Source organism: Felis catus, chromosome B1 (assembly GCF_018350175.1).
Source record: "Felis catus isolate Fca126 chromosome B1, F.catus_Fca126_mat1.0, whole genome shotgun sequence".
NCBI classification, from domain to species: domain Eukaryota; kingdom Metazoa; phylum Chordata; class Mammalia; order Carnivora; family Felidae; genus Felis; species Felis catus.
In genome coordinates this window covers 145,822,064-145,835,878 of record NC_058371.1, presented here as the reverse complement: position 1 = coordinate 145,835,878, position 13,815 = coordinate 145,822,064, and positions in this window count along the sequence as shown.

The following is a 13,815-nucleotide window of genomic DNA, read 5'->3' as shown; positions in this document are numbered from 1 at the left end:
TGTAAATTTGACCTTTTCAAAATGTGATTTGTTTTATTGCTAAATGGCAAGAATTTCTTCTGAAAGGTATTACTTTGAGAAGGCACTTGTTTTGTTGGTTATTAACGTAGGTAACAAGCAGGAGTTAAGTAAGTGACCCTGAGGAGGGATGATGAAACCCGGGACCTTGAAGCCTGAGGAGCTTATGACATCAGTGATGAAGTGAGGACTTTACAACACTTATCGGTGTGTCCTCTCCACCAGCCCAACAGAAGAATCAAGAGTCCAGGACAGGCTGAAGGGCTTTCATTGGTAGAAATTGCAGGAAGGCAATCTAAGCAATTTACTACTCACTTGAATAGGTTTGTCAAACACATGCCATTTTACTAACAGTATTTATATCTGTCTTTTTGTTTTTTCAGCCTGCCCCGAGAATAAGAGAAATGAAGATCTAGAGCTTATTCATCTGTTTTTCTTTTCTGTTGGTGCAAAACCAACACCCTGTCTAGAAAACACACATTTCTTTAAACATTTTTCCCTTTTTCTCTGTGCTGTAATTAATAAAAAATGAAAATAATCTAACATAATTGTCCGAGGCTGTTATGTTTCACAGATGAATCGCCATCTTGAAAATTTTTGTAGGTTCTGTACAAGTTCCACTGGCCTCTCTTTTCGCACTTTAGTCTTGTTCTTTGGGGGCTAATTGATGAAAAGAAACATGAATATTCTCTTGAGTCATGGATTATAAACATTCAAAGCAATATTTTAACATTATGATCATTCTGAATGAAAAAATGAAAACTAGTATGGGCAAAGCCATGAGAACATGGCTTTTCAGTACTCCGAGGACTAAGAAATGTGAGGGACAAAGAGGTTAGAAGTAATTATAAGGATGGCTAATTGAACTGAAAAAAAAAACAGGCTAGATAGAAATTTAAGCCAGTTTACGATGACAATACACGAAGTGTAAGAAGTTTAAGAAGTTTGGAGAAGCACTGTTGGGGGAGGGGACAGAAGATCTGGACAAAAGTACAAGAGAGAGTGAGCCAGATATATAGGAGTAAGGGAGTGCAAGAATTGGAAAGTAAAATGTTATTGTAAAAATTGAGATGTTATACTCGATACCTAACCCCTTATCCCTGTTCCCAGAGGCAACCACGGATACCAGAAATTATCTATGAATTTATATACTTTTTAAAATGAATTTACATACCTAAAGTCATTTATAGCCTTATTAGTTTTATTGTGCTTTAGGAATTTTTATAGAATTGGTTTCATATGTACATGCCATCCACAACTTGCTTATTGTGTCCATAATAATGTTACTTTATAGTTTCATTATAAGTATGAAGCTTACAAAAGATTTTAGTACCAAGTTAAAAACGGATCCTTCCATTTCTGGAATGTTTCATTCCACAGTCCCCCACCTCCCTATCCCTACCCATTCTCACCCACCACTTACTTTAGCCTCATCACTGACTGTATCAAATGCTTTTCCACACTGGAAGTAATCATCACAAAGTTGGGAGAGAGCCCAGAAGGGGAGAAGTGGAGATGGTAGGCACTGGCCCATCAAAGGCCCAGGAGGCAGATCTAGAAATTTTGAATAAGATGTTTTCATAGAACTGAACCCACATGGGATAAAGTCTGGGGGCCCTGTCTGGATGGCATTGCCACCTTGACACTGAAGGAGGACTTCAGACTTTCGGAGAAAGATCCTATGAAACATGGAACTCCCAGAGTCTGGCTTCCCTGCTTCCCAAGGGGTCAGATTCCCCCAGGGAATTCAGACATTTGAGCCTGCGTGGTCTAGGAGCCCAAGGATGGCTCTGTTTCTGAGAAGGCAGCCTGGAAAGCACATCATTCAGGCTGGACAGTTGTTGCAGTGTGCTCTTTGCTGCACAGTGTACCTGATTGGGCCACCAGAATGGTGCAGACACAGTGATGTATGTGTGTGTGTGTGTGTTTGTGTGTGCATGTGTGTGCACGTGCGTGTGTGTGTGCGTGTGTGTGAAGTGCTCTTCATACCGTATCAGGGAACACATGATATCTGTATGATTTATTACCAGGAATGTTAAGATCAAGCACTTGTTTGAGGTAGCGTTTGCCAGATTACTCCGTTGTAAAGTTATTTTTCCCTTTACATACTGTCTTTTTGGAAGCCAGTCACTGAATCTAGCCTACACTTAAAATGAGGGAGGGAGAGGATGAAGCTCCTGGAAGTGCGAGTATTGACAGGTATTATTTAGAATTCTTCTGTAAGAAAGATTTGTCACTTCACTCTATTAATTTATTCATTCACTTTATATATGAATTCATGTATATTTGCCTTGTACTTTGGGTTATAATTCAATGTTACATTATTTACTTTGTTACTCAAATTGTTTCAGCTTTGGCCTTTGTGAGTTCTTTCAGTTGGCTTCTGGGTCCCTTTGATATGCCACCGTACTTTGTTTTTTGAACACTACTTTCTGGCACTTTGAGACACTCCAGGCCCATCTTATTATTTTCCCTTCCCCCAGACCTGGAAAACAGCCATTTCTTCAAGGAGCCTTGGTTCTATTTCACAGATAATGGTATTTAGACAATGATCTGAGTACTGGTTGCAATTGCTGTTAGTGAGGTATCACTGCTTCTAGACTCTTTCAGGGAACAGAGCTAAGAAATGTAGGTGTGTATACTAACGCATGTATACACACATACCTGTAATTATTTCTGTATCATCTGTTATCTATCTATCTATCTATCTATCATCATTTATCACCTATCTATATACATATGAGTTCGTACTGATGTCTCTGACTACTCCAGAACCGCAAAGTTCACTCAAGTCTTTCTCTTCCTCATATTTGTTACTTCCCTCTTTGATAGGGAGAAACTTGGCTCCCATTATCTACCTTGTGTTTACTTATTTGCTCAACCCCAGGATACGTATGAAGGAGTTTCAAATTTATTGGCCTGTATCTCCATATGAAACAAATTTACCAACTAGAGTACGGTGTATATACAACTTATAATTTCCAGTCAATACCTTATTTTTCAAAGTTATTTAGTCAGTTCCATTTTTCTCCTACCCTCTTCAGTGAGGTTGTGACTGGTGAGTTTTGGGTGACTCACTCACACTGGACACAAGACGAATTTAGGGTTGGGAGGTTGACTGACTTTTGGCTTGAGCTACATGTGTGGGCCCACCCAGTAGTTTTTTTTTGTTTGTTTGTGTTCCAACAGGGCAGTCTCTGTCTGCAGTACACAAAGATGGTGGGTGGTGACAGGTGTCCTTTACGTATTCCCTTCCATGGACACCCAGGATGGTCACTCCAATCCCTTCAAACACTCCACATCAAGTCATGTCGTCTTCAGACATGGACATGTCTATCTATTCCAAGTGCTCTGGAGACAATTGCTCTGCAATGCTACTGAGCCCTTCCACTTGATGTCCTCTCTTGTCTCTGTCAATTTGGTTATGTCATGCTCCCCAGGGTTGGTTTTACACCCTGCCAAATATCCCTTGCAGAAATGGAATCACTTTCCTTTCTTCACCACAGAACCCTCACCTATCGTCCCTGTTGGTGGCTGTGTGTTGAAACCAAAACACAGTTAACATTGAAAGAGATCACATTCTAGAAATGCAGTGATTATGATATAATAAGAGTTCCGTAGAAAATATGGGTGGAAGATGTGCTGATCTATGTTTGTGTTAAGAAAGTCATAATGATTGATTTTAAGATGACCAGAGACTTGCACTTGTGATTGTCATCAATGAAGCACAGTAACATTCAAGAGAATCATTGGAAGCCAGAATTCACAGTGACATGATGAATGATGCATCACCACAAATAATGATGTAACCAATATCACATTAAGTAAATGACAATTGAGAAGTACAGAGGCAAGAAGATTTATTTGTTTCAATACAAATAGGCTCCAAGGAGCCATCACATTGTGAATAATAACAACATGGCTACCTTACTCTTGATATGGCAGATATAAAATTAGCCAAGAATGAGATGCATTTGACAATAAAGAAGATAGTACCAACAAAGAGATGATACCTGGATCTGAACAGGAAGATAGGCTGTCTGCACATTAGGAAGAAACTTCATGTGCACTGACTAGACAATAAACAAGTATGTAAGTATCGCTTCTCTATTCATTACTCTAAATCTTAAGTGATAAATGAGTATACTTCACATGGGCCCATGCTGGTATTGCATAAACCCAGAGGACATCATTAATATGGAATAAAATATGAAGGGATTCACCTGGAGTTGAACAACATGGGCCCAGTAATTCTTTTTTTTAATCAATATTGTCAACATTTTAGGAATTCGATTTCCAAAGGGTGGCTGACAGTGTAATGACCACTGCGTTATACGAGATGTGTGGCATATATGGACATTACACCTTGAATCACACAATTTCTACCCATCCTTTTCACCTAAATCTTTCTTTGCTCCTCTTCAGTCACTTTATAAAGTGATTATCTTTCGTATATCTTTTTCACTTTCCCTCCAAGATTCTTTTTTTTTAAGTTCAATTATTTATTTAGAGAGAACAGAGGAGGGGCAGAGAGAGAGAGAGAGGAAGAGAGAGAATCCTGAGCAGGTTCTATACTATCAGGCCGAGCCCTATGTGGAGCTCAATCCCATGAACCGTGAGATCATGACCTGAGCCGAGATCAAGAGTCAGATGCTTAACCAGCTGAGCTACTAACTCACCACTCCCTTCAAGATTCTAATCAGTTTGAACTTCATATTATTCCTTAACACACCATGCTTTTTTATGCATGCTTTTTCCTTCTACCTGGGATGTCTTTCTCTGTCTTCTTTATCTGTTTAATTCAACTCAAAGGTCACCTTCTTTGAGGAAACTTCCCTGCATTAAGTGGCTCACTTCTTTTCCTGATGCCCCTTCACTCTTTGTACTTAAATTATTACAGCATTCACATTTTATTATAATTATACTAGATTTTATATCCATTTGAAACGTAAAATCTGAATCTTAGGCCTGGAATTTGAATACACATGGTTCTGACTCTTGAGAGCAGGCCCATTTAATGGTATCAGTTCATTTATATATCTCTGTCTCCAACTAGATAGTGTTTCTTACCAGACAGGGCATCAATTAGAAGTCTGTATATCTCGGGGCACCTGGGTGGCTCAGTCGGTTGAGCGTCCAACTTCGGCTCAGGTCATGGTCTCGCAGTTCCTGAGTTTGAGCCCCGCATCGGGCTCTGTGGTAACAAACAGTTCAGAGCCTGGAGACTGCTTTGGATTCTGTGTCTCCCTCTCTCTCTCTATCCCCCTCCCCTGCTCATGCTCTATCTCTCTCTGTCTCTCAAAAATCAATAAATGTTAAAGAAAATTAAAAAAAAAGAAGTCTATGTATATCTCTTGGCATTTAACATAACCTGCTGCATAATGCAGATTCAATAAAAATTAGAGGAATAAACTGATTTATGCTATGGGCTATAAATATTCTCAAGTATAAATCACAGAATCCTTGCTTATAATAATTTCTTGAACTTCAGAAATAGTAAATATAGTAAAGTGAATTTTATGCAAATTTGAATCATGCAAATTTGTGCTTTAAGATAATAATAATAATGATACATTTTATTTAAAAATGTCAAATAGGGGCGCCTGGGTGGCGCAGTCGGTTTAGCCTCCGACTTCAGCCAGGTCACGATCTCACGGTCCGTGAGTTCGAGCCCCGCGTCGGGCTCTGGGCTGATGGCTCAGAGCCTGGAGCCTGTTTCCGATTCTGTGTCTCCCTCTCTCTCTGCCCCTCCCCTGTTCATGCTCTGTCTCTCTCTGTCCCAAAAATAAATAAACGTTGAAAAAAAAATTAAAAAAAAAATAAAAATGTCAAATAAAGGAAATTACCCCAAATTAAGATACCTCAAGAACTGAATATTTAAAGCTGATTAGCCATAGTTCCATTTGATGGTGTCACTTTTGCATCAGCTCAATTGATCTAAAATTACCCAAATTATCTCTTATGTGCATAACTGACAAATAAGTACGTGAATACTTGTATGACACCAAAGAAAGTGTGTTAGCATTTTGCGATATATCTTTTGGGAAAGGTAGAATCTTTTTTGCCTAATGAAAAATTTTTGTTTATAAAATGTTACATATGATGGTTGACATATAGATTAACAACATTTTGTCCACTTAATTCATGTGAAACTGTGTAATTTCTTTAGCACTAGACTATAAACAGTTACCAGGACAACAGCTGAAAAATACTGCATGCCAAAGAACAGATCATTTTTCCAAATTTACTTTTTGTCTCCACTTAGGTCTTACTCAGTTCTGTCTGTTGCATATTTCTTCATTTATTTGCTTATCCATTGATATCTGCACCCTAAGGGCTGGTTTCTTACAGAGCTGGTCTTAACCTCCAGGGAAGAACTGAATTAAAGACAGTGTCACTGGAAACTAAGAGGCAGTAACACGGGGAGGGGGGAGGGTGTAGTAAGTGACGGAGACAGGAGGTCCATCCTGTCTGAATAGGTGAAGGCTCTTACTCGAGTCAGATAATTGGTTGGTGATGTGAAAAGCCACACAGCTGAGTATTAGGAGTCAAGAACACTTCCAGTGATAGAAGGAGACCTCAACAAGGCAGAACACTCTAAATTTCAGACTCGGTTAGCCTATGACTTTGGGCTTGCCACTTGGGCACAAGAGCAGAGGCTATGAGAGAGCAGAGTGCAGAGTTAGCTCCAGTGGCTATCAAGCAGAGTATGTGCCAAAATTAAGAAGACTGCATTATTGGAAAGACGATCCCTTGATTTTTTTTTAATTGCAATAAGAAAAAAAATGCAGACCACCACAAAAAATCCAGATATTTGATCCATTGCTTTCTTTCAGTGATGAAAGAATGGCTCTTCTATATTCAGAACAGTCTTGCATAAGAGAGCTAGCCTTTCTAAGTTTGTGATGGGGTGGACCACAGATTTATTGTTTGAAACAAAGCTGATTCAAGGCAAGAATGATTGTGAAGTATTGAGGATGGGAATAGAGATATGCTCTGGCCCATTTTATTACTTTTCTTGTGACAGAAATTGTGGGGCCACAGTTCAATCCACTACAAACTTCTTATCTCCCACACAATACTAGAAACACGTAGCTCTTATACTTTTTTAGGAACACCAAAAGCAGGAAGCATTTCCCTAAATAAAGACTTGTTTAGAAATATAAAGTCTATGTTCTGAGAAGTAGTGTGATTTGCTTAAGAATAATAGATAATAATTCTAGTTTTTTTATTCCATGTATTAAAAAAATTTTTTTTACATTCATTCATTTCTGAGAGACAGAGAGAGACAGAGTACAAGCAGGGGAGGGGCAGAGAGAAAGGGAGACACAGAATCTGAAGCAGGCTCCAGGCTCTGAGCTGTCAACCCAGAGCCCGACGCAGGGCTCGAACTCACAAACCACGAGATTATGACCTGAGCCAAAGTAGGACACTTAACCGACCAAGCCACCCAGGCTCCCCGTATTCCATGTATTTTCCAGAAGAATGTATATTTACAGGGATTTGTGTGTGTGTGTGTGTGTGTGTGTGTCTTAGTCCACCTTAGCTGACATACAAAATACCATATAAAACTTAACTTGGGTGGCTTAAATAGAAATTTATTTTCCCATTGTTCTGGAGGCTGGGAAGTCCAAGGTTCAGTTTCAGGTGAATGCTCACCTACTGGCTTGCAGATGGCTACCTTCTTGCAATGTCTTCACATGGCAGGGAGAGAGAGAAAAAAAAAAGAGAACAAAGCTCTCTTGTGTCTTTTCTCATGAGGACACTATTCCCATGATGAATGTCCTACCCTCATAAACTTGTCTAAACTTAATTATTTCCCAAAGACCTGTCTCCAAATATCATCACATTGGGGTGTAGGACTTCAACACATGAATTTTGAGAGGGCACAAACGTTCAGTCCATAAGAATTATATGAAATCTCTGGATCATGTAGGGGATATTTTCTAAATTTCCTATGAAAATAAGCCATCTCACAACCTTGCAAAGGAAAGAGAGTATCCAGTAATGACACTGATGAGGGTGTAAGGCTAAAGACTCCCTTTGTTATGTCTCATAACCCATCATTGCTATCTCAGGCAGGAAAAGAGGGGTCAGAAGTATTTCCTCATCAGAGAAAGTGTATGTCATTGCACAAAAAGTATTTAGAAAACGTTTTTTTCTATACAAGTTATTGTATAGGACTTTTTGGAGATGCTCACAAAGTATGATTGTTTTCCTCAAGTAGTATCATCTATTTGAGTATGTGGTCCAGTTCAGCTGTTTTAAGGACCTGTGCTGAACCTACCAGAAACAGCCGACCCATATAAGGAGAAATTCTGTTAATGGAACATAGGTTTCTACGAAATGTATTTCCAATTGACCCTTAACTGACTTCACTCTATCTGTGCTTGACGCATACTGATGTCTTCCTTCACCTTGCTGACTGACCTCATGACACTGCCGTCCTTTCAAGTTTGACAGGCAGATTGCCTGCCTTTTCTGATTCTGACCCCTCTCACTTTGTTCTTTGTGTAGGAGGAAGGGAAAAAATCCCCTCTAAAAACCAGAGGCAAAATCTCTTTGATAAAGGAATGAAGGAAAATACTTTGATAGCTTCTTGGGGAGGGAGGGGGGGCAAATGTGAAAGCTGGCCTCTTCACTCCAAAGCATAATTTAGACAGGCTCAAATTAAGCAAAGGGAGAGATGATATGCTCTGCCTGAAAACAGTAATAGGAAGGGGAGTGTAGGAGACAGAACAAGATAAGAAAAGATAAGAAATGAGGACTGAAGAGAGAACAAGAAAGGAGGAGGTTAGTCAGGGCTCAACGAGGAATCAGGCGGTATTGATAGAGCTGAAAAGGCCTTTTCATGTTCGATTTCAAGTTCTTTGATACAAACTTGTGTTGGGGGCTCTTTGAAAAAGTGATTGGGGGACATGCAACATGGGGTTCAGGGTTGGGAAGAGGCAAATGTACAGCAGAAAAGAGAAAGCACAGGTAAAGAGAATATAGCAGCACCAGAAGATATGAACCAGAGATGTCAAGGATAAATGCAAGCAGTAGTCCCCAGGGGGACTCAAGTGTAAGCCTCCTGGAGCTTTAGAAAACTGGGGAGGGCAGCAGTGGTAATTCTGGTTGCTCTCTGTAGGTGGGATCAACATGGGACTAAATGTAATTAAATCTAAAGGGGCAAGAGGACCCAATTGGGGCTAGAGGACTTTGAAGACATTCATCCTACTGGAATGTGGGTTATGTCTTCTCTGTAGAGTTTGTTTCAATCTACAGGACTTGCAACCAGACTTATCAGCTTCCTCCCAAGACCCTCAGTATTATCGTCTTCTCAGATCTGTCCCAGGGCTTTTAGACTCCAAATATCAGAGAAAATATAAAGGTAAACATGAGAAGGGCATTTGACTCAAACGAATGAGTGAGGGCAGTTAGTTCATAAATCCTGACGATGACAGTCTGACTCACTGCCTTTCATTTCATACTTATAAATGTTCTGCTCTGTGCCGGACAATATGCTAAGCATTGTAGGAGTGACAAAGATGAGTTCTTGAATCCAAGAAGTCAACTATGCAGGAAGAATCGCGTAAACTTACCAACATGATATAAGGTCGAAAGAAGTACCATGTGAAAACAGTCTAAAGGGTGTTATAAGTTGTCAAACGTGAGAGAGTTCTTTTCTAGTTAGGGGTCATGGAAAATTATTTTATATGGACTTTAAAAGATAGATAAAGTTTTTACAAGCATTGGTGAGGAAGGGAAAGTGATATAAAAGATAAAAGCCAAATGTTCAAACAACTAGCCACTCAAACCAACAAATATGAAAATTATCCCGGAAGAATAAGAGAAGGCATTTTTCTAGTAAACACACATACAGTTTAACTGCTTGGAAGAAGAGTACGTCTCACACTTAACACTAATAGCAATGGTAATCATGATGGTATTTATTGTTATTTAAAAAATGTCTTTTAGGTATCAGATACTTTAAGTACGTTACTTCTCTCTCTCTATATATATATGTATAGTTCATATATGTATATATATGTATGTATATATAATATATTATATAGAGAGAATATATATTATATAGAGAGATTTATATGATATATAAATATATATATAAAAATTCAGGGTAAATATTATCTTTTCATTATATATGTAAGAAAATTAAGGATCAGAGAAAGCAAATTATTTGCCAAATGTTATATGGCTAATAATTGGCACAATCAAGATTGGAATCTGATACCAAAATCCCATTTACCATGCTGCGTTGCTTCTGAGCAGTTTCACAAATTTATAAAAAGTAAACAGAATCAGAATCAAACCAATGGAAACGTGTTTGATGTGAACTGTGTACTTAGGGCTAAACTTTGAACAATGACATATAGATCAAGGATTGTTTGCAGTTAGTAGGCAAACTGTGGTTCAAAGCTCTTCTTTGAAACTTGGTGTTCCTCAGGGTACTTTTCACGACGGTCTCTCTTTCTCCTCCGATCACACGGCTACAATGACCCTCTACAAATTGACGATTCCTGAACCTCCATCTCCAGCCTTGATATTGTTCCAAAGGACAAGGAGTACTATTCAACTGCTCATCAACTTCTCCACTTGGAGGTCTTAAAGATACTTCGACATGCAAAACCAAGGTGCTCTGCTTAATAATTACACTAAGTCAACAGGGTAACACAAGGACTATTTGAGTAAACCGGCCACTCTATCTTAAGCTCGATATATCCCAAACTGATATATTTCATCTCACTCATATCACTTGACTACCTGCAACTGTCATTTCCCATTAACACTACTCTTATCCAGGCTGCTTACTGGACCACTTTATTGCAAAAACCTCCTAAGTGGTCTTCACAATCGTGTTCCCTTTTACGATAAGACAGATGGTTTCAAAACACAAATGTGATTTGTATCAGCTCCCTTTTTAGTCCGCCATTCTCTTAGGAGGAGGTGTAAACTTGATGTAAAAAGTCTTTGCGATATGGCCCCTGATAACTGTGTCAGACAGTCTCTTTAGAGAGCAAGTTGCCTCATCATCAAACTTTGTATTTCATTGAAATTGCATTTCTTCCAGGTCCTTAAATACTCCATGCTCCTACCTCTGGGCCTTTGCACTGTTCTGTACATTTGCCCAGCACACTCTTCCCTCTGTTTGGTCCACCTCCACTTTTTAGTCTGGTTTCCACTGAGAGGTTACTTATTCCAGGAAGCCTTCCCTAACCCCCTTGAAAAATGTCACATGTTCCTCCTGACCCCACTTATCACTGCATCCATCATGCCATGTTGTGACTGTGGGCATAACTGTCTGTCTCCTATTAGATGTAAGCTCAGTGAGAGCAGGGATGGTGCCTGTTACTTGTCAAGTAAAATTCCCATTCACTTGATGGTTTCTGTTCATTTTCCGCTATGTGTGGCCACCCTAGTTTCATTTCCTAAGGAACATGCTAACAGGAACAGTCCTTGCTCTTTACTCCCAAGTGAGAGGTTTTGCTGATTATTCTCATCAAAGCACAGTGTCTCGTATGCAGACTTCAACTTTTTGAATGAATAAATAAAACTTCCATCTATTAAGTGCTACTCTGCCCAAGATCTTATTCTGAGCCATTCACATTCATTAATTTATTTTATCCTCATCTAGTCATGAATGAGGTATTATCACTATCCTCATTTTATAGATGATGAAAATAAAGGTCGGAAAAATTAGCTAACTCACTCAAAGTCATGTGGGGCTAAGTGGTTGGGCAGAAATTCAAACGTGGTGCCTGAGCTCACATGTTGAACAGTGACACTTTACTGCCTTTCTGATCACAGGGCAGGGAATATCAGAGACTTGTTCCATAATGGAGAATATGGAAGGAGATCAAAGGATGGCACAAAGCCAATTTATTATCAGAGGAAAGATTCAAATAGGACCTGGGCTGATGAGACAGGTTGTTACTCCTGGTTTAGGCTTGTCAGCAGCCTGATCAATTGGTGGCTGACACAACACACCTCAGCCTGATGTGCACATAGTATTTGTAGTTATGTGACTATTTATCGTATTGAAATAATTCACTTTAGTTAATGCCTACTACTTGCCAGGCATTTTGCATATGACCCTTCTAACCTTTTGATGAAATAATGACATTAGATTGTCCAGCCATGCAGAATATATGCACACACACACACACACACACACACACACACACACCAGCATAAAACTTGAAATATGGTTTGTAAAGTTACAACGATCTCAGAGCTTATAGAATCTGAGATTTGCCAAATGCACTGTCTTTCTCCACCTTAAATTCCTCTCTGAACAAATACATTCAGCATTGATTCAGTTAATGTTACGAAGGGTTAACTATGGATCTGACACTGTGAAAGGTTTTGGGATATTTTGCCGCTGCCTAGCAACACTGTTTACAGTTTGTTCCATAAAATGGGGTTAGTTCTTCATAATCAATGCTGTTGTTTTCATATATTTGAGTTAAGACTCCTCATCAGGGATAGTAGGAGAGTGGTGACCCACCCATACTCAAATGGGCAGGCAAGGTCAGCAATGCCTCTCACTATGGAGTGAGGAACGAGGTTTGTTCCCATTAGTGTGTTCCTTAGGAGGCAAAACCTAGTGTAGCCACACGTGGCAGAAAATAAACAAACATTATCAAAAAAATGGGAATTTTACTTGACCAGCAATAAAGAACTTGTCGATGCTAAGCCAAATCTCCCAGAAGGGCTAGAAGTTTATGTAAAAAGGCATTGATAAACCTTTGCCTAAATGGTTGCCCTAGTGAGTTGCATTGTAATTCATTTATTTATTTTTTAAAGTTTTTATTTTAATTCCAGGTAGTTGACTTACAGTGTAATATTAGTTTCTGGTGTACAATACAGAGATTCATCACTTCCATACATCATCCAGTGCTCATCACGACAAGTGCACTCCTTAATCCCCATCACCCGTTTAACCCATTTCCCCACCCACCTCCCCTCTGGCAGCCAGCAGTTTGTTCTCTACAGTTAAGAGTCTGTTTCTCCCTTTGCCTCTTTCTGTCTTCTTTTCCCTTTGCTCACTTGTTTTGTTTCTTAAATCCCACAGATGAGTGAAATCATATAGTATGTGTCTTTCTCTGACTTAAGCCGTATTATTTATTTTTAAAAAATACACTCAATTAGTATTTTAAATTTTATTTTTAAATCACATAATCAAACTTCCATTGAACAAGTTTTGAAAGAGAGAGGGAAAGCAAGGGAGACAAATTCACTTGCAATCCCACCATCCAGAGAAACCCAGTGTTGTAACTTTGTCATCGACTATTCCTGTCTTCTACTTTTTTTTTTTTGAGCAAGAAGGAGGAATTAGAAAAACTGGGTACTTTTACACCTGTTTTTTTACTTTGTGACATACTATGAGCATATTTCCATATCATTAAGTATTCTGCCACAAAATTACTAGGGTGGCTGAATATCACTCCACTTAATGAATGCACCATATCAGGGTGTCCAGGTGGCTCAGTCGGTTGAGCGTCCGGCTTCGGCTCAGGTCATGATCTTGCGGTTTCAGAGTTCAAGCCCCGCATCGGGCTCTGTGCTGACAGTTTGGAGCCTGGAGCCTGCTTCGGATTCTGTGTCTCCTCTCTCTGCCCCTTCCCCACTCATGCTCTGTCTCTTAAAAATGAATAAATATTAAACAAAAATTTTTAAATGAATGCACCATATCTATTTATTTCCTACAGTAATTCATTTGTTTTTAATCTTAACTTTAGAATAGTGAATAATCTGTGAAGATTTTAGAAAATAGTGATGCCTAGATCCCACCTG